This window comes from Rattus rattus, chromosome 10, assembly GCF_011064425.1.
Source record: "Rattus rattus isolate New Zealand chromosome 10, Rrattus_CSIRO_v1, whole genome shotgun sequence".
Classification (NCBI taxonomy): Eukaryota; Metazoa; Chordata; class Mammalia; order Rodentia; family Muridae; genus Rattus; species Rattus rattus.
This window is the reverse complement of record NC_046163.1, coordinates 4231686-4250176: the sequence shown is the minus strand read 5'-3', so window position 1 is coordinate 4250176 and position 18491 is coordinate 4231686.

Genomic DNA, 18491 nt, shown 5'->3' with positions numbered 1-18491 from the left:
GTGCTCTTACTAGGATATTCATTGCTACCTATGAGGTCAGAGTCCAGAGTCAGTCCATGTATAGTTTTTAGGTAGTGGCTTAGTCCCTGGAAGCTCTGGTCGCTTGGCATTGTTGTACATATGGGGTCTCGAGCCCCTTCAAGCTCTTCCAGTTCTTTCTCTGATTCCTTCAATGGGGGTCCTATTCTCAGTTCAGTGGTTTGCTGCTGGCATTCGCCTCTGTGTTTGCTGTATTCTGGCTGTGTCTCTCAGGAGCGATCTACATCCGGCTCCTGTCGGCCTGCACTTCTTTGCTTCATCCATCTTGTCTAATTGGATGGCTGTATATGTATGGGCCAGATGTGGGGCAGGCTCTGAATGGGTGTTCCTTCTGTGTCTGTTTTAATCTTTGCCTCTCTATTCCCTCAAAAGGGTATTCTTGTTCCCCTTTTAAAGAAGGAGTGAAGCATTCACATTTTGATCATCCGTCTTGAGTTTCATTTGTTCTAGGCATCTAGGGTAATTCAAGCATTTGGGCTAATAGCCACTTATCAATGAGTGCATACCGTGTGTTTTTTTCTGTGATTGGGTTACCTCACTCAGGATGATATTTTCCAGTTCCAACCATTTGCCTACAATTTCATAAAGTCATTGTTTTTTGATAGCTGAGTAATATTACATTGTGTAGATGTACCACATTTTCTGTATCCATTCCTCTGTTGAAGGGCATCTGGGTTCTTTCCAGCTTCTGGCTATTATAAATAAGGCTGCGATGAACATAGTGGAGCACGTGTCTTTTTATATGTTGGGGCATCTTTTGGGTATATGCCCAAGAGAGGTATAGCTGGATCCTCAGGCAGTTCAATGTCCAATTTTCTGAGGAACCTCCAGACTGATTTCCAGAATGGTTGTACCAGTCTGCAATCCCACCAACAATGGAGGAGTGTTCCTCTTTCTCCGCATCCTCGCCAGCATCTGCTGTCACCTGAGTTTTTGATCTTAGCCATTCTCACTGGCCGTAAGTCAAAGTTTTTACTCCTCTTCCCCCCCCCCCCCACAAGTAGTTCAGGGCAAAGTGAGAGTCCTGGGTTGTGTTCATTGGAGGACGGGGTTTAGTTTCTGTTCAAATGTATTCTGCACTGTTTTCAGTAACTCGAGTTCTCCTGCCCTAACAGAGTGGAGTTCGCACCTGCTCGCTAAGGACAGGCGGGCACAGACTGTCCTGGTAGCGATTCTCCCAACCCAGGTTCTGTCACTCACTCCTTTAATCTGGGCAATAGAATCACTACAGATGGCTGCACACCTGGGACTCCCAAGTCCCTGGGCCCCAGAGCCTGGCTTTGGACTTCTCTGCTTGGCTGCTAGCCTTGGCCCTTGCGGCTCATCTAGCAGAGAACTGCAAAGCCTGTTCCTCATTAGAAGGGCATCCAGCCCCTATCCAGCCCCCACAGAAGTGCAGGTGTTAAAACTCTTGTAGGTAACCTGAAAACTGGTGAGGGCGCACAAAAGAGATACAAACCCAGCCACTATATCCATCCCTTGCTACTCTTACTCAAGTCCCCTCCCCCCACACACTCGTAGCTCCGGCTGTGCACAGTGCTCCCCCGCCCCTCCCAACCGAGGCGGTCTTTCTGCCCTGAACCTGGACCTGCTTGCTGACTCCTTTCCCCGCCGCAGCAGGGTGAATGTTTATATTTTCAGTATTTGAAAGGGAGCTCCTAGAAGGAGAAGGTAGAATAAAGAACATCCAGAAACGGAAGCCAGGAGGGCAGAGGGAGGTGAGTACTAAACGTAGGCAGTAGCAGCTCCAGGTCTCCACAGCAGGGCAGGATGAGTGCAGCTAAAACCAAGTTACTACACACTTCAAGGCAGCTAGAAAAGAGGATGCTGAATGCTACTAACACAAAGAAATGAGAAGTGTTGGAGATGAAGGGAAGGCTAATTATCCTGCCAAGACGATGACATATACGCATGTATCAAAATATCACGCTGCCATCCATAGATATAAGCATGAGTGTTAATTAAAAAGATTGGGAACATAAACAGAAATGCACTCTCTTACTGGCTTCCTTTGCATTTAGAACACCACTCCCACCCCAGCTAGTTCCCTGGCCCCGAAGCCCTCCCCCACTGACCTTCCCTCAGGTTACCTGCTCTCCCTTTGGTCCTCCAGGAATCTCTTTATCTCTGGTTCTTAGAACCGCCTCTATTCCTTGGTGTGTTTTCCCCCTCCATTCAGTGCAGCTGACTAGATATCTTTCAACTGTCATTATATGTCACCCTTAAGAAACCCTCCATGACTTCTCTGCCAAAAATAGCTTTCTAAGTGCCTGCCCTTCAATCCCCAACCCTTTACCTCCCCCACTCCCTAGCACTTCCCCGCCTGATGTTCTCTTGGATCAATGGCTGCTTGATCCTTTTGTTCAGCACTTTTAAATTTATTTTTATTTATTGGCATATAGCCACACTGTATAGTTCAGGCTGGCGTCAGACTTGCAATCCTTCTGCCTCTGCTGTCTCCTTGGTACTGAAATTACAAGTATAAGCTACCATATTAGACACCACTGTTTTCAATGGCAAATTGCTTTAGTTTTTATGGTTATGTTGTTTCTGCCTAATAAGCTCTGAGAGGTGTGTGGCAGGGAGAAATCTCATATGTCTTCTAGCCAACACAGCCTTTGGTACAGTACGTGGCATATAGTAGTTTAACGAGCTCATGCTGAATGTCAAATGAATGAATGTTAAGAAATAAATTCCGTTCTCTTTCTCAACATAATGGTAGCGGAAACTCAGAGCAGTGGCCTCAGACTTTGCTGTGCATTAGAATCACCTGGGAGAGGCTTAAAGTCTCAACAACTGAAACAGAACTTTGAGGTATGACTAACGTTCAGAGGTTGGGAAGGGCGCATGTGTGACAGCTATCTGTTCAGCCTATTCTAGGATAAGGATGCTTGGAATTGAACCTGGGCCCTCTGGAAGAGCAGCCACTGCTTTCAACAAATGAGATTCGCTGAGGGCAAAAAAATTCCTGCATATGGGGCCGAATTTAAAAATTTAAAGCAAGCTAATTAAATATTAAATACTGACCCCAAAGATGGGCTTCGGTCAAGACCATTCCCTGGAATTTCCCACTTGGATTGGCCCTAGCCACATGTTGTAGGGGCTTATAAGGATAAATCTATAGGCCGCAATGCTTTCCCATGGGGCTTTGTTATTTCCCAAGAACTACATTTCCCAACATTCTAAGAAGTTATCTGGTTCTTGGGTAGGTGGGGTTTACAGGTTAATTTTGGACATTATAGAGCCATCTCTCCAGCCCCTCTAAATACACACACACACACACACACACACACACACACACACACACACACACACAGAGAGAGAGAGAGAGAGAGAGAGAGAGAGAGAGAGAGAGAGAGAGAGAGTCTTTTTCCCCCTTACTTTTGTAAAACCACACATCCATGTATAGATGGATGCACACATTTGTTTGTGGAAATAGGGTCCTGTAACAGGCCGGCCTTTATTTTGTGAATTATCTTGAACTCCTAATCTAAGGCAGTGGTTCTTAAAAATGGTCTTTGGTCCAGTGGTATCCATCTGATATGTAGGGCTATATTACGTACCAGCTCCTACTCAGATCTCCCAAATTGGAAGCTCAGAGGTGGACCCAAAGCACGTCAGTGAGCCTCCCTGCCCTAGAGACCCCGATGTAGGCTGAGATTTGATAGAAGAGCATGTGCTGTCCATCCCTTCACTTGGTCACATTTTGCTGACACCAACAATAGGAAACTAGGATGCCGTGCAATGGGAGGGACACTGTCACGGTTCGTGCAGATGGTTCTGAGTTAATTCAAACTCCCACATCTCTGGAAATCCCCAGCTCTCAGGACAGTTGGCGCCTGCTTTTTAAAGCCCTTTGGCTCAAACACCAGCTCCACCTGACAAGTTGAATTAAAGTGAGAAAAGTGTTTCCGTGGGTTATAAAATGTTCATTTGGTCCAGTGTCTCTGTGATGGCTAGCGTAAGTCCGGGGGCAGAGAGGTCAGCCAGCAGATGCACCTGGTCACCATGGCTCCCACTTCCGATATCTGCCTAAAGCAAACACTGTGTTGCCCTGCTAAGGCCCACCTCATTAACTCTGTAAGTGGGTAGCCAGAATGTGTTTTTCAAAGGACTATTTTAAACTCAGTAGTTTAAAAATAATTTTAGATGGGGCGGAAGAGATGGCTCAGCAGTTAACAGCTCTAATTTTTTAGAAATCCCCAGTTCAATTCCCAGTACCCATACCTGTTACTTCAGTTCCAGGGGATCCTGGCCTCTGCAGGGGCCAGGCACGTGTGTGGTACATGCTTTCTGATGGTCACAGCCAGGTCATCTGAAGAGGGTTTATGCATGCAGGCAACACAATCATACATATTAAATAGTAGCTAGATAGATAGATAGATAGATAGATAGAAGATAGATAGATAGATAGATAGATAGATAGATAGATAGATAGATAGAAGATAAATAGAAAGAAGATAGATAGGTAGATAGGGCAAATAGATAAATAGAGCAGGTAGATAGACAGACAGATGTTTTAAAATTCTGGGCATGGTGGCGCACGCCTTTAATCTCAACACTTAGGAGGCAGAGAGACAGAGAGACAGAGGGGTCTCTGTGAGTTCCAGACCAGCCTTGTGTTCCAGGACAGCCAGTGCTACATAGAGAGACCCTGTCTCAAAACACCAAAAATAAGTAAATAATTTTGGAGCCTTTCTCTCCCACCATCCTTGCCACACAGAAGGCTTAGAAGAGAGTGAAGATGGAATTTTCCACTCAGCTCTAAAGACGACAAAATAATGACATCATTCCTTGGCAGCGGAGGGTCATGCGAGAGCAGGGGGAGCCCCACCCCTGCCCCTTCAAAATGTATTTACTTTCAAGTTCTCCAGTTAACTGAGTATGGATGCTAGAAGAAGGTCCACAGATTTGACCTCAGGTTAGAATCCCAGTCTTGTATCATCTGCTTCAGACTTCCTGCAGTTCACAAATGGATCCGAACAAAACCTAACCCAGTGAAGTCAGACAGAGTCCTGAGTTCCTTTAATCTAAGGACTGGTTTTAAGGGGAAGTTTCAGCTTCCTGGTGGTCACAGCCAGAGCATTTGGAGAGGGTTTATGACCAAAACAGCGGGGATTGGCAACCTGGCCCAAAGCGTGGACTGTACCTTCTTCAAGCAAGGACCCCTGAGAACAAACCACTCAGCTTCAGGCAGTGTTAGAGGTGAATCCTGACCCTTGAACTGGGATAGCATCAAGTACTGACCAGGTCCATGTGGGTGGCTGCAGACCCTGGGTTTGGGGAAACTATCGCAGGCCATTTGGGAGGAGCACACAGGGAGTGTGAACACCACATGTGGCAGATGAAGAATCTGAGGTAAGCGCGAGTTGGATGGATTTGAAGAAGACCATGTGCCTAGCATTCAGCTAAAGTGAGGTTTGGATTTGGTGTGCTGACTTCTGTGTTAATGCGAGTTCACACATACTTTAAGTCCAGATATCAGGCCTTTCCTACTTCCTCATTATCAGTGTCTCACCTCGGCTTGTGGCGAGCCTGCTCACCCTCCACAGTAGTCATTACCATGGAAACAACTATTTCAGAGCCCGCTATGCATCGGGTTCTATCCAGAACGTCTTCATGCATGATCTCATGTGTTTCCTTAGGCAGCCACAGTCATCAGTCTTGTCTTCTAGAGCGTGGGGTAAGGCTTAGACAGTTTGTATGTTCCTGGTTATCTGAGGTCCGAGCCTTGCTCCCTTTTCCTACAGAGGCTGGGTTCTAAAATCATTGTCATGCCATGGCCTCCTCTGCAGGTGCAATGTGTGAACTTCTCCTCATCTCCAAGACTGGGTTCCTGCCTGGGATTTATATCCCGCAGTGCCATTCCTAGGAGTGGCCTCCTGCTTTTTCTTTCTTCCTCCTAGACACTGCTTGGAGTCTCTGCTCTAGTCTCTGGCTTGGAGGATCACACCCCCATAACTCTCAACTCACAGTCGTAACTGCCCCCCCCATGGCCATCCTTTCTTCCAGGTACCTAGATCCTTCTTAGTGACCCCTTTAACCCTTACTACTGGATTCCTTTGAGGTGTAGCTGTCCCAGCACCTGGTGGCTGATTCTGCCAACTGCCACCAGTCTCCTCCTCTTGGGTAGTGCCAAGGGAGGACAGCCTCCTTCCCGTAAGTCTCCTGACCTCTCTGTGGTGGGTATCCCCGAACTTAGAGTCTTCAGTGGTCTCCAATTAGACTATGTCCCTCTCACAAAGTCCCAGAACACTTAATTGTTACATTCTACCAAAAAGGAGGGTAGGGAGGATGTGTAATTTGTAAATCTTAATTTGCATATCTGTAATTCTATCAGGATAAATCCCACTGGACATAGGTATTTTCTATCCTTTCTATATCCAAGAAAAGGTGGAAGCTCTCTTTCTGAATAGACCACGAGACTCTCTCTCTCTCTCTCTCCTCCAAACACCCAACTGATTGGCTGAAGTCAAATGGGTAATTAAAGTAACTGTGCTTTTTTTTTTTTACCAAGTGATGTAGACATAGCAACCAGAAAGAGACCAAGCCTATTCGAGTAATGATGGTGACATTATGGCATTCCAGATGCATTTTGAAGAGCGAGTGAAAGTTCTTAAAGCCTTCAGATTGCTCTATGTTAGATTTTCATTATGATGAGCTTAGAAACATAGCTCAGGTGGAAGAGTGCTTGCCTGGCATGTATGAAACCTTTGGGTTCGATCCAAAGCACACCACAAAACTGATCACAGTCGGTTTACACCTGTAATCCCAGAACCCAGGAGGCGGAAACAGGAGGATCAAGAGTTCAATGCAGGGGTTGGGGATTTAGCTCAGTGGTAGAGCGCTTGCCTAGGAAGCGCAAGGCCCTGGGTTCGGTCCCCAGCTCTGAAAAAAAAGAGTTCAATGCAAATTCCAGGCTAGCCTAGGCTACGTGAAACCCAGCCTCAAAAAAAAAATGTATTATTGATTTAAAGCTTTTGACACTCACTGAAAACTTCATATAAGTCAGGCCTTCAGATTCTATTCGCTAAGCTCTATGGTCACATGGTAGCCAGTGAGGAGATGACGGAAGCTGCTCCTTGCCCCTCTGGAGTTCAGTTTTGTTGACGAGGGCACGTTAAAATCTCTACAAGATGCTTGCTTTGTTAATTGCTTGGATAGGGATCTTGGTTGTCTCACTACTCTGTGGTTTTCAGAGTAGTACTTGGCATTTAGTCAGTCCTCAGGAAAGGCTGGTTGGGTACATGGATGGCTAGATGACGGATACTTAGTGTTGTAATGCTTGACTTGGGTCTCATACTGGGCTAGACTAGAAAAGCATAAGCTATCATGCATAGAATGCATGCGCATTTGTGTCATCTACTAGACTGCAAACATCCCAGGTAAAGGGCAAAATCTTACGCATTGCCTATGGCCAAAAAGAGCAGGAACTCACTAGGAACTCAAGGCTAAAGATGAGGGTCAATCAGCCCTCCCTGAAGCCTGACAAAATATTGGTTAGAAAAAAAAAAAATTAAAGTCTCATTTAAAATACCCCCAAGTGTTTCTCTGCTCAGTGTGGGCTCTGCATGTTAGTAGATAAATGTGTTAGCTGACGGTTCGCAGGCGTAAGATGGTCACTGTCACCAGGAGCTTACGAGTGTGCGAGTGTGCGTGTTAACAGGAAAGTGAGATAGCTAGCTGGCGATAACTTTGAATGTCTCAGTGAGGATTTTGGTGGTTTAATCTGGGCACACTCCCTGGAGGAGGAGACTGGTCTCAAGCTATTATTGAAAGCTGTAACTGTAAAACACCTCCCCACCCCCACCCCTACCCCTACACAGGAGGTCAGGATCTCCTAGAGTCCCTTTCTATCCAGGCTTTTTTTTCCAGGCTGGATAACAACTGCTGTAGCCCTGTAGCCGCTGTGTTGCTGTGGGGAGAGCACGCTCACTTTGATGCCATTGCTTTTGGTAATACTTAGCTGTAATGAGTAGGATCTCAGAGGACCACCTCCCTCCCATCAGAGAGCAGACTGAGAAAAAGGAAAACCCAGCAGGGGAAGGGTATAGATTTAATGGTCTCCCTGTGTGCCCCAGAGGCCTGTGACTGAGCCAGGACTATGAGGGGCTCTACAGACAGGGATCCAGGGGAAAGCAACATATTAAGATGTGTCAGAATTGGGGGCAGAACTGCCAGGTGCCAAGTGCTTGGGGAAGTTGGCTTTGTGAGTCTAGGCTCAGGCCATTCAGGGCTAACATCCCTACTGTCACAGCCCTCTCATCCTCCCTGAAGTCCTCCACTAAGTCTCCCCTGGAGAGACTCCCACTCCCTCACCACTAACAGATTTATCACTTAGATTTAGGGGCACACACATATTCTCTTTGAAAATACAGGAGATATTGCATCTCATGGAAATATGTTGCAAGCAAACAGAACACAATTTTCTGTATCTATGAATGAAAACAGTTCTAAGCCTTTATATTTTTGTCTGTGAACCTAGACTTTAATGGCTGACCCATCTCTCCAGGTCACTACAGACTCATAACTGAGAATGAGAGATATCGAAGGCTTCTTAGACAGCACCCCCTCTTCCCCCCCAAAAAAGGGGGGGAGAAAAAAGAAACAGTCCAGACAGGAAGCCATTGAAGAGACTCACTAAAAACCGTGAAAAGATGATGAGGGGTATTCTCTTCAAAGTAGACAGCTTCTGTGGGTGGGGGACAGGTGGGACTGGACTCAGTTTTCTTTAAGGGAGTGGTCACTGGGAGTTTGACCATTCTCCAGTGAGTATATGGATAACATGAATTGGACTTGGTATTTTTTTGTTTTTCTTGGGGTGGAGGGCAATAGTGGGAGGGTAGACCTAGGAGGAGTGGAGAGTGTGATCAGGGTGCATTGTTTGAAATTCCCAAATAATTAATAAAAATATTATGTTTGGGAGGGGAGAAAGAAAGAAAAAGAGGAAGGAAGAAAGAAAAAGAAAAGAAGGAAAGAGAAAGAAAAGAAAAGAAAAGGAAGGAAGGAAGGAAGGAAGAAAGGAAGAAAGAAAGGAAGAAAGAACCAATGAAGAAATCTAAGCTAAAGCAAGGGCTAAGGCCCTGGTCCCTCCCCTCAGCCTCAGGCTTCTGCAGAAAGTCAGGCATGGTACTGCACGCCTGTAACCCTGGCCCATGAAATGCAGAGGCAGGAGGATCAAGAGTTTGGAGCCAGCCAGCCAGCACTACACAAAAAGCTGCTATCTCCAGGAAGGGGAAAAAAAAAAAAAAAAAAAGCTTTGCAATGCCCTGGCCAGCCTACAAACTCATCTTTAGAACATTAGAGGAAACTGAACATAGATTGAGTCTTAAGGAACAATTGTCCGTCTTCTTAGGTGTGATAATAGTTTGGGATTTGTTTGTTTGTTTTTGTTTGTTTAGGGAAAATGGCATCAGGTAAGATGATGAAATGTCCTTATAGTTTTAAGCTTTGTGTTTCATGGTGGCTGAGATTAGTTAGCATAAAGCAGAATTAATATAGGAAAAAGAGGACTAGGTAGTTCTGGGAGCTTGGAGTCGGATGAGAGTGGGCTGCAGAAGTAACACGGAGGGGTTTGTTCCCTCATTATCCAAGGGAGGGGTCTGCTCCCTCGACATCCATGGCTGCTAACCCACAACCAAAACCCTTTCCCCTAATGGGAATCCTTTACTTGACCCAGTTAGATAAGGGTTGTGTAACCCATTTTTTTAAAAAGTAATTTATCCATTTGTATTTTATATACATTGATGTTTTACCTGCATGCATGTCTGTGTGAGGGTGTCCGATCCCCTGGCACGGGAGTTACAGATCATTGGGAGCTGCCATGTGGGTATTGGGAATTGAACTCGGGTCCTCTGAGAGCAGCCAGTGTTCTTTTTTTTTTTTTTTTTTTTTTTTTTTTTTTTTTGGTTCTTTTTTCGAGCTGGGGACTGAACCCAGGGCCTTGCGCTTCTAGGTAAGCGCTCTACCACTGAGCTAAATCCCCAGCCCCAGCAGCCAATGTTCTAACCACTGAGTCCTGTCTCCAGTCCTATGTAATCCATTTTAACATCAGGGGCAGGGCTGACCTTTCCTGCGTGTCTCTGAGTCCGCAAAATCTCCTCTTCCTATGGAGCAGACCACTAGCCCCTCCACATCCTGTGCTACTTTGACTCTGCTGCCTCGGTGAGCTGATGACCTTGTCCTCTCTTCTCCCACAGCTCCCCATCTCCCCGTATCCAGGGATCTGTAAAGAGGGCCTCCGAGCTGCCAGGAAGCTGACAGATGCATGATGGGTAATGATTGTGAGTCCCACGGAGATTGTTTGCTGGCTGAATGCCAGCTCTGTTCTGTTCTTGCTGGTGCCATTTCCCCCACCAGTCCCAGGAACCTAGACACATGGCATATGGGAAGGAAAGGGACCTCTGAAATGAAAAGGCTCTCAGTCAGGACAGGAGTGGGCGGTCGCCTGGCTCCTGTTTCCGTGTGTTTCCACTTCACATTTCCAGAGTGGCCCCATGTGTCAGGCAGAGCACAAAGTGCAGTGACATCTCTCAGGAGCAGCTAGACTCGAAGTAGAACCAAGACTTACTAGTTAGTCTCTGACTGCAGTCCATAGACTATCAGGACCATCAGGACTTGAAGCAGAGGAAAGTCCCTGGCCAGCAGAAAACAGTCTCTTGGTGACGATGTTCCTCCTCAAGTCTTCAGTGCTGCAAGGTCAGGAGCGCCATTTTATTACCAGTTCAGGCCTGCACTAACGTAACCTCATAAGAAACATGCATGGCAGGAAGCCACTGTAAAGTGAGCAGTAAATAAACGGTCATGGCTGTCCAGCGACCAAATTAGTCATCATTGCTTTCCAAGATACCCACCTCCTAGAATGGCATGTCGTTTGGTGAGTATGTAATCAGCCAAAAGGAGGGGCATGTATGGCAGTGGAACAGGCAGAGGAAGGGCCGTCTTCAGACGTTTAGACACTTGATACTCTCCACTGGTGTCTCTTGAGTGAACTCTTCCTGATGCGCCTTCTTCTGACAGCCATTTAACATCATTTCAAAAGAATATAGCTTCTTTGTGTTAGCCATTTTCCGCTCTCCAGAGGTGACTGCCGTATTCTCAGGGAAGTTGGGTGACTTAATGGTCCCCAGGGTATTCTAATATTTCTATGCGGAGGTAAAGGGTGGAGGTAGCAGGGAACATAGTTTGGCAGCCCCTTGCCTGGCTCTATGTGATGCTACAAGGGTTGTCACAGGGCTTACAAACTCCAGTACAACAGGGACCATGTATATGGAGAGCATTAGTGAGTGAAGGCGCTGGATAAAGGGATAATCCCCATAGCAACTCGAGGATAATAGCAATGAATGCTCAGTGGGGCAAGGAGATGAGAGTGAGTTGCAGGGACTTTGAGGTCTTGGTAGGTCACATCTCTCACAGAGAGATGGCCGGTCAGTTTTGGCAGATTGGGCCCTTGGGGGATGGATTTACTAATCTGAAGTTATTAGATCTGGTTTTTAATTGTTGCTATTCAAGAAAAGTTGATAGCTATTAGGACCTTTCAGGTTAACTCACCTGATGTTTAAATGTTGACCACCAACTCAAAAAAAAAAAAAATTTAAAAATGCTCTTCTAAAGGAGACCAAAACAAACCTGTTGGGAAAGCAGAAATCTTGCCTTATAACTATAATCGTAGCGTTTGGGAGACTGAGGCAGGAGGACTACCATGAGTTTGAGGCCAGGCTGGACTATGTAATGAGTTACAGGCAGGCCTGGACCCTTTTTGGTTTACTTACACGCATAAACTAAAAGGTGTGTGTGCAGTGTCTCAGTCTGTGGTCTGTAGGCCACCGCCACCCTTTTCTGTGGTTTGTGTTTGGACGTACACGGCAAGGTCCTGAGCCTACCCAGTCCTACAGTCTCTGGAGTGTCTTTGAGGTGAGAACCACGAAGTTAACGTTTTAAATATTTCTACCAAAGTTTGAGGATCATTGAGACCTAGGGAATATAAAAACATCTAGTTTCTATCTTTAGGGAGCTGAAAATGTCAGTAGAGACAATTGGGAAAAAAGGAAGGGACGGGAAACTCCCATCCCGGTGGGTGGTGCACACCTTTAATCCCAGTACTCAGGAGCTTAAAGTAGGAGGAAGCCAGCCTCAGCTATAGAGTGACACCTTTAATCCCAGTACTCAGGAGCCTAAAATAGGGGGAAGGCCAGCCTCGGCCACACAGTGACACCTTTAATCCCAGTACTCAGGAGCCTAAAATAGGGGGAAGGCCAGCCTCGGCCACACAGTGACACCTTTAATCCCAGTACTCAGGAGCCTAAAATAGGGGGAAGGCCAGCCTCGGCTACAGAGTGACACCTTGGTTGGAAACAACAGCAACAAAAACAAAAGACAAACCCAGCATGATGGCTGTGAGAGTCTGGAAATCATTCTGGAGGCACATTGCAGGGAGGCAGACCTGTGAGAGACCCAGGAGGCAGATCTCTCCAGGTTGTGGGCTTGGAGCAAGAGAAAGGCTAGAGTCTAGCATGATCGTGGCTGATGAGGAGCTCTTGATCTTCCTGACCTGTCTCCTAGGTGGCAGGACCACAGGTAAGAGCCAGGACCATTGGCCTGAAGAAACCAGGACTATTTTAATGTGGTTGGTGATCAGTGAGAGTTGGGTTGCCCTGACACCGGTTTCATGTGCTCCTTGTCGTCATCTGTCCTCCCTCTTCCCTGAGGAGTCTTTATTCCCCCACTTCTTCTCACAAGCAACTGGTAGGGAATTTTGTGCTGAGATGAATACATTTGTCCTGGTTTGATTTCTAGAGTCATAATAAAGGCCGTGACCAGAAGCACTTTGGAGTGGGAAGGGTTTATTTGGCTTACACATCCCAGTTCATCCAACTAGACCATGGAGGGAGAAGAATGAAGGCAAGTGCTGGAATAGGCCTTGTAGGAGTGCTGCTCTCCATGGCTTGCTCAGCCTGCTTTCTTATAACACCCAGGACCCACAGTGAGCTAAGCCCTTCCATACAACAACAACAACAACAACAACAACAAAGCCACTCAAAAATGCTTCTATAGACCTGCGCCTAGGAGCAGATCCTGGGCTCCAGCCCTCCCCACCCAACCCACACCCAGAGACAGCTTGACCCCCCAGGAGTTCAAATATACAGGATCACAGGAAATACAGGGACAAAAAAATGTAGCACAGACTGAAGGAAAGGCCAACCAGAGATTGCCCCACCTAGGGATCCATCCCATCTGCAGACACCAAACCCAGACACTATTGCTAATGTCGAGAAGTGCATGCTGACAGGAGCCTGGTATGGCTGTCACCTGAGAGGCTCTGCCAGCACTTGACTAATACAGATGCAGATGTTCACAGCCAACCATGGGATTGAGCCTGGGGACCCCAATGGAAGAGCTAGGGGAACGACTGAACAAGCTGAAGGAGATGGCAATCCCACAGGAAGGACAAAATCAACTAACTGGACCACCCAGAGCTCCCAGACCAAAGGGTACACAGGGAGGGGCCCATGGCTCCAGCTATATATGTAGCAGAGGATGGCCTTACCTGACATTAATGGGAGGGGAGGCCCTTGGTCCTATGGAGGCTTGATGCCCCAGTGTAGGGGACGCTAGGGCAGTGAGGTGGGAGTAGGTGAGTGTGTGGAAGAGCACCCTCATAGAAGCATGGGGGAGGGGAGATGGGGGTTTTTTGGAGGGGAAACCAGGAAGGGGGATATCATTTGAAATGTAAACAAATAAAATGGCTAATAGATACTTTTATAAATGTCTCCGCAGGCCAGTCTGGTGAAGCATTTTGTCAATTGAGGTTCCCACTTCCCAGGTGACTCTAGCTTGTGTGAAGCTGGCGTAGAAACTAACCCGCGCAGCATTCAAAGGAGGTAGGAGGAGGGCTCTTCTAAATGGATATCACTAATCACTGGGGATCCAAGGGGAGAGTTTGAAGATGTGTATGGTCAGGGAAGATTGACTTTAATCAAACTGCTTAGACTACTGAAGACAAGTCTGTCCCTCCTCTGCCTCATGCGCCATCCAGAACAGAATGCCCAAAAGAGAGTAAAAAAAAGAAAAGAATTTTAGGTACTAATTTCCTATGTGATGCTTTTTAAACAGAAGGTGGGGGCAGAGACAGGAGGCACAACAGAGACAGGCCATGGCAGTGCGTTCTGCTCGGCATCTCACTGGGCGCCTACTGTGTTCAGTTAGATGCCACGTACACATAGTTTCTTCGGTGACCTGAAAGTGGGTATTAAATGTTCCCTTTCATAGATAGGGAAACCGTCTCCTGCTTTCCATTACATCACAATGACCCAAGCAAGAGAAAGAGACAGGACATTAAAAAGTTGACCTGAACCCAACCCCTGGGCACTTGGGTCTGGACAACTCCAGAAGAAAGTACCTGAAGAGATAAAGGGAAACCTAAATAAAAGGGTCTCCCTGAGTGGGTAGGACTTATTCTCCTGGGCCAAGTGTTTGCAGGAGACTTCGCATATAAAACAAGCCCCTTCCACAAAGCCTTGCAGTGATTTAGAGGCTCTGTAATCTGTTTGGCTGGGTCTGCCTAAGATGAGGTGCTACAAAAAAACTGACATTTTCTTGGGCACTGGTGCATTTAATCAACTGGGTGCATGTGTGTGTGTGTGTATGTGTGTGTGTGTGTGTGTGTGTGTGTGTGTGTGTGTGTGTGTGTGTATGTGTGTGTGTGTGTATCTATCCTCTCCCGCTCTCAAGCCACAGATCATGATGCTTGCCTGTAACCCTGCCATTTCAGAAGTAGAGACAGGAAGATCAGACATTCAAGGTCATATTTTGACCCATAGTGAGTTTGAGGCCAGCCTGAGCTACAGAGTCTGTCTATAAAAACCAAATGCAAACATCCACATAAAAAGAAAGTGGGCACTAGACCCTCTCTGGCTCAGACTGCTTACCTGAAGGACTTGAAATCTCTTCTCATTCAGAGTGACACTCATATGTTTGTGGGCCTGTGTTGTTGAGACCTTCTGAGCTTACTTCTTTGTGGTTCCCCATGATCATCAAGCGGTTACCAAACTTGGCGTGGTGTCCTTCCTCCTGGACACCAGTTTCTCCTGTCAGAGAAAAGCTTTGCTTGCTATGTAGCATAGAAGCTGCCCCCATCTCCCTGGAAGATGCTCATACCTCTGTTGGGCTCTTAAAGCCACCCTGCTCACTAACGCTCATGATAGGATCCAATATGAGGTCTCCTGCCACGGTGGAATCTGATCTACGCCCTCCCACACTTCTGGTGATAGCTTCTTCCAGCTCACCGCTGCTACCCTCCGAAAGAACCTGGCCCAGTTGGCCCTGGGTCTATGCTAGGAGAGAATCTGGGTATTATCAAACTATGCCCCTTTGAGATGCACACAGTGAACTTGACCTTTCCTTCCTTGATGGGTTTCTTTTCCTTCTGGGATACTGGGAGTTTGGAAGGAGGCCACTGATACCCAGGATCTAGGTTTCTGGGCCTGGGGAAACAATCGTCAGAGGATCTAGTCATTAGTACCCAGGAAAGCTTAAGGCCAACACAGCTTCGAGGAAACGAGCTCCTATTTGCCCCACTGGACCAAATGTGTACCAGCTATGCAGCTACGTCACGCAGTGTGGGGTCCTTGCCACATCTATTTTGTAGTAGCAGTGCTGGCAGACAGCCTCTATTTCCTGAACCCCAACTGACACCTGACATACACTAAGCCTTTTCGAAACTCAGTACACCTTACACAGCCAAGGGCATATCATGCACTGTGCTTTCCTCAAGTTTTCAAACATCCCGCTTAGAGCTGTTCAGGGATCATGGGAAGTTTAAAAAGTCCATATTCTCAAAGCCAAGTTCTCACAAACCAGGAGGTTGAGGAGAGACTTCCCTGCTGTCCAGAATTATTAAAATGAGATGCTTCGAAGGATTTGGCAAATTAAACAGGCAAACCAACCAGAGAGACAGCCAAAAACATTTCTTTCTCTTCCACAAGACCTGAGTTTGATTCCCGGGACCCAAGTCAGGTGGCTCACAGCCCCCTGTAACTCCAGCTTCTGGGGACCCAATGCCCTCCTTTGGCTTCTACAGGCATGTACATGTACATATACATACTCATACATATATAAAACTCTTTAAAACATGCAAACAGCATCTTCAGGGAGAGCAGCAAAGTGGGACACAGTGCAACATGGGGAGGAGAGTGTCCCTGAGAAACCAGCCCCTCCCAAACAGAAGGGCCACTGGGTCAGAGGCCTGAGGTGATCAAATAATCAGGAAAGCTCTGACTAGAACCAGTCAGCCAGAAAACAAACAAACAAGCAAATGTCTGATAGGAGTCGAAGAAGACACCAACGGAGCTATTCCATTGGCCTTCACATCAGGGTCCCCTCTGGATCCAGGAAGACCCTGCCTGAGTCCCACCCAACATCCTGTGTGAGGCCCTGAGTCTTGCTTATTTGGCTTTTCATACTTCTGCATTTGTAGGTTTTCCTTCAGCTCTATCTCCACTTTGACAGGAACGCAGACTGCAGCATTTCCTTCATCTCCCTTCCCATCTCTCCTTTTATCTCCCCTACCCTCTTAAATGTGCTTATATGAGGCACCCGTGTGTGGAGGGGCACAGGGATAGCAAGAATGTGTACACATCAAAGGCCATCAGAACCCAGTGCTTTTTCAGCTGACTCATCACCAGTCTGAGTGGGGCACTTCTTCCCTCCCTCACCTCCTCCCATCCTCCAGGTCTCTCAGTGTCCACACAAAGAGGACACAAAGAGGTGTAGCCATCTTCTCACTGCCATGAGGAACAAACTCTTAGGGTCTTACCTCTGTCCAGTGTCATTCATTAGTTCTTTCTTTCTTCCTTTTCTTAAAAAAATATTTGATTTATTTATTTTGTATATGAGTACACTGTCTCTGTCTCCAGACACACAAGAAGAGGGCATCAGATCCCATTACAGATGGTTGTGAGCCACCATGTGGTTGCTGGGACTTGAACTCAGGACCTCGGGAAGAACAATCAGTGCTCTTAACCACTAAGCCATCTTTCCAACCTCTCATTAGGTCTTTTCTAACACATGTGAAGTCTCCCTCCAGGAGAGCGATTTTGGTGCTAGTTTATGGATGGCACCCCATTCACCCAGCCTTCCCTGTGCCTGCAGAGAAGCCCTGGAGGCACCGCCAGGGACTCTCAGGATCCTTCCAGAACCAAAGGCTGAGTCACTCGCCAGAGCCCAGCTTTGAGAATGTATGGTTCCTGCTTGCCAGGTCTGCGAGACTGGAAAAGGCAGGCAGAACTGCAAGGCTAAGAAATAGGGCTTCTCAAAACTTCTACTTCCAGGATCTGCCTCCACAGAGGACCTCAAAGAATGCATTCCATCATTCAGTTCCTCATCCAGTGGGAGTTTGCCCTGTCGCTTATCTTTTCTGAACCTAAATAATTTTTTTTTTTTTTGGAGTTAGGGCTAAAATATCCACGTGGTTAGACCAGGTGAAGTAAGTGTCAGGAGTGTTCCACATTGTGTAACTTTATAAAAACAGGCCATGTCCCTGTGTAACAAATAAATACACAAATAAATAAGCTAATGTGATCAAGGCAATTTCTCAGAGACTTTTGTAAGTAGTCATTATTATCAGTGTCATTATTTTCATTAAGTGGACCTTGGAGATGCTACCAACTTTTTATGTCCCTTCTTCTAAGTACCAAGAAGTGGCATATTGCAGCAGAGAGGGGGGCTCTGGGGTCGTCCTTGGAAAGGACTTGGAACCCTGGTCTGTGCGGAGATGTGGGTAAACCTGCCTGACTATCTCTGTTCCATCACTAGTATGCAGGTGCTCTGGGAAGAGATAGTATATAATATTTACTTCTCAGGGTTGCGATAAGAATTTGGAATCATGTCTGTACAGTGCTGGGACAAACAGATACCAAACAAACAAAATCTAATTTTTTGTTTTCCTTCAGCATCTTGATTCACTATTGCCCACCTTCACCTTTTGTCTTGGGTCTCTTCTCTTCCTTCCCTCCTCCTCCTCCTTTTCCTCTTCTTCCTCCTCCTCCTTATTTTTCTTCCCTCTTTCTCTTTCTCCTCTTCCTCCCCCTCCTCTTCTTCCTCCTCCCCTTCCTCCTCCCTCCCCCTCCTCTTCCTCCCCCTCCTCTTCCTCCTCTTCCTCCTCCTTCTCTTCCTCCTCCTCGACTTCTCCTCCTGCTCCTCTTCCTCCTTGCCTCCTCCTATTCCTCTTCTTCCTCCTCTTCCTCTTCCTCCTCCCCTCCTCTTCTTCCTCTTCCTCTTCCTCTTCCTCCTTCTTCTTCTCCTCCCTCCCTCCTTCTCTTCCTCCTCCTCCTCCTCCTCTTCCTCCTCCTCCTCCTCCTCCTCTTCCTCCTCCTCCTCCTCCTCTCCTCTTCCTCCTCCCCTCCTCTTCCTCTTCCTCCTCTTCCTCTTCCTCCTCCCCCTCCTCCTCTTCCTCC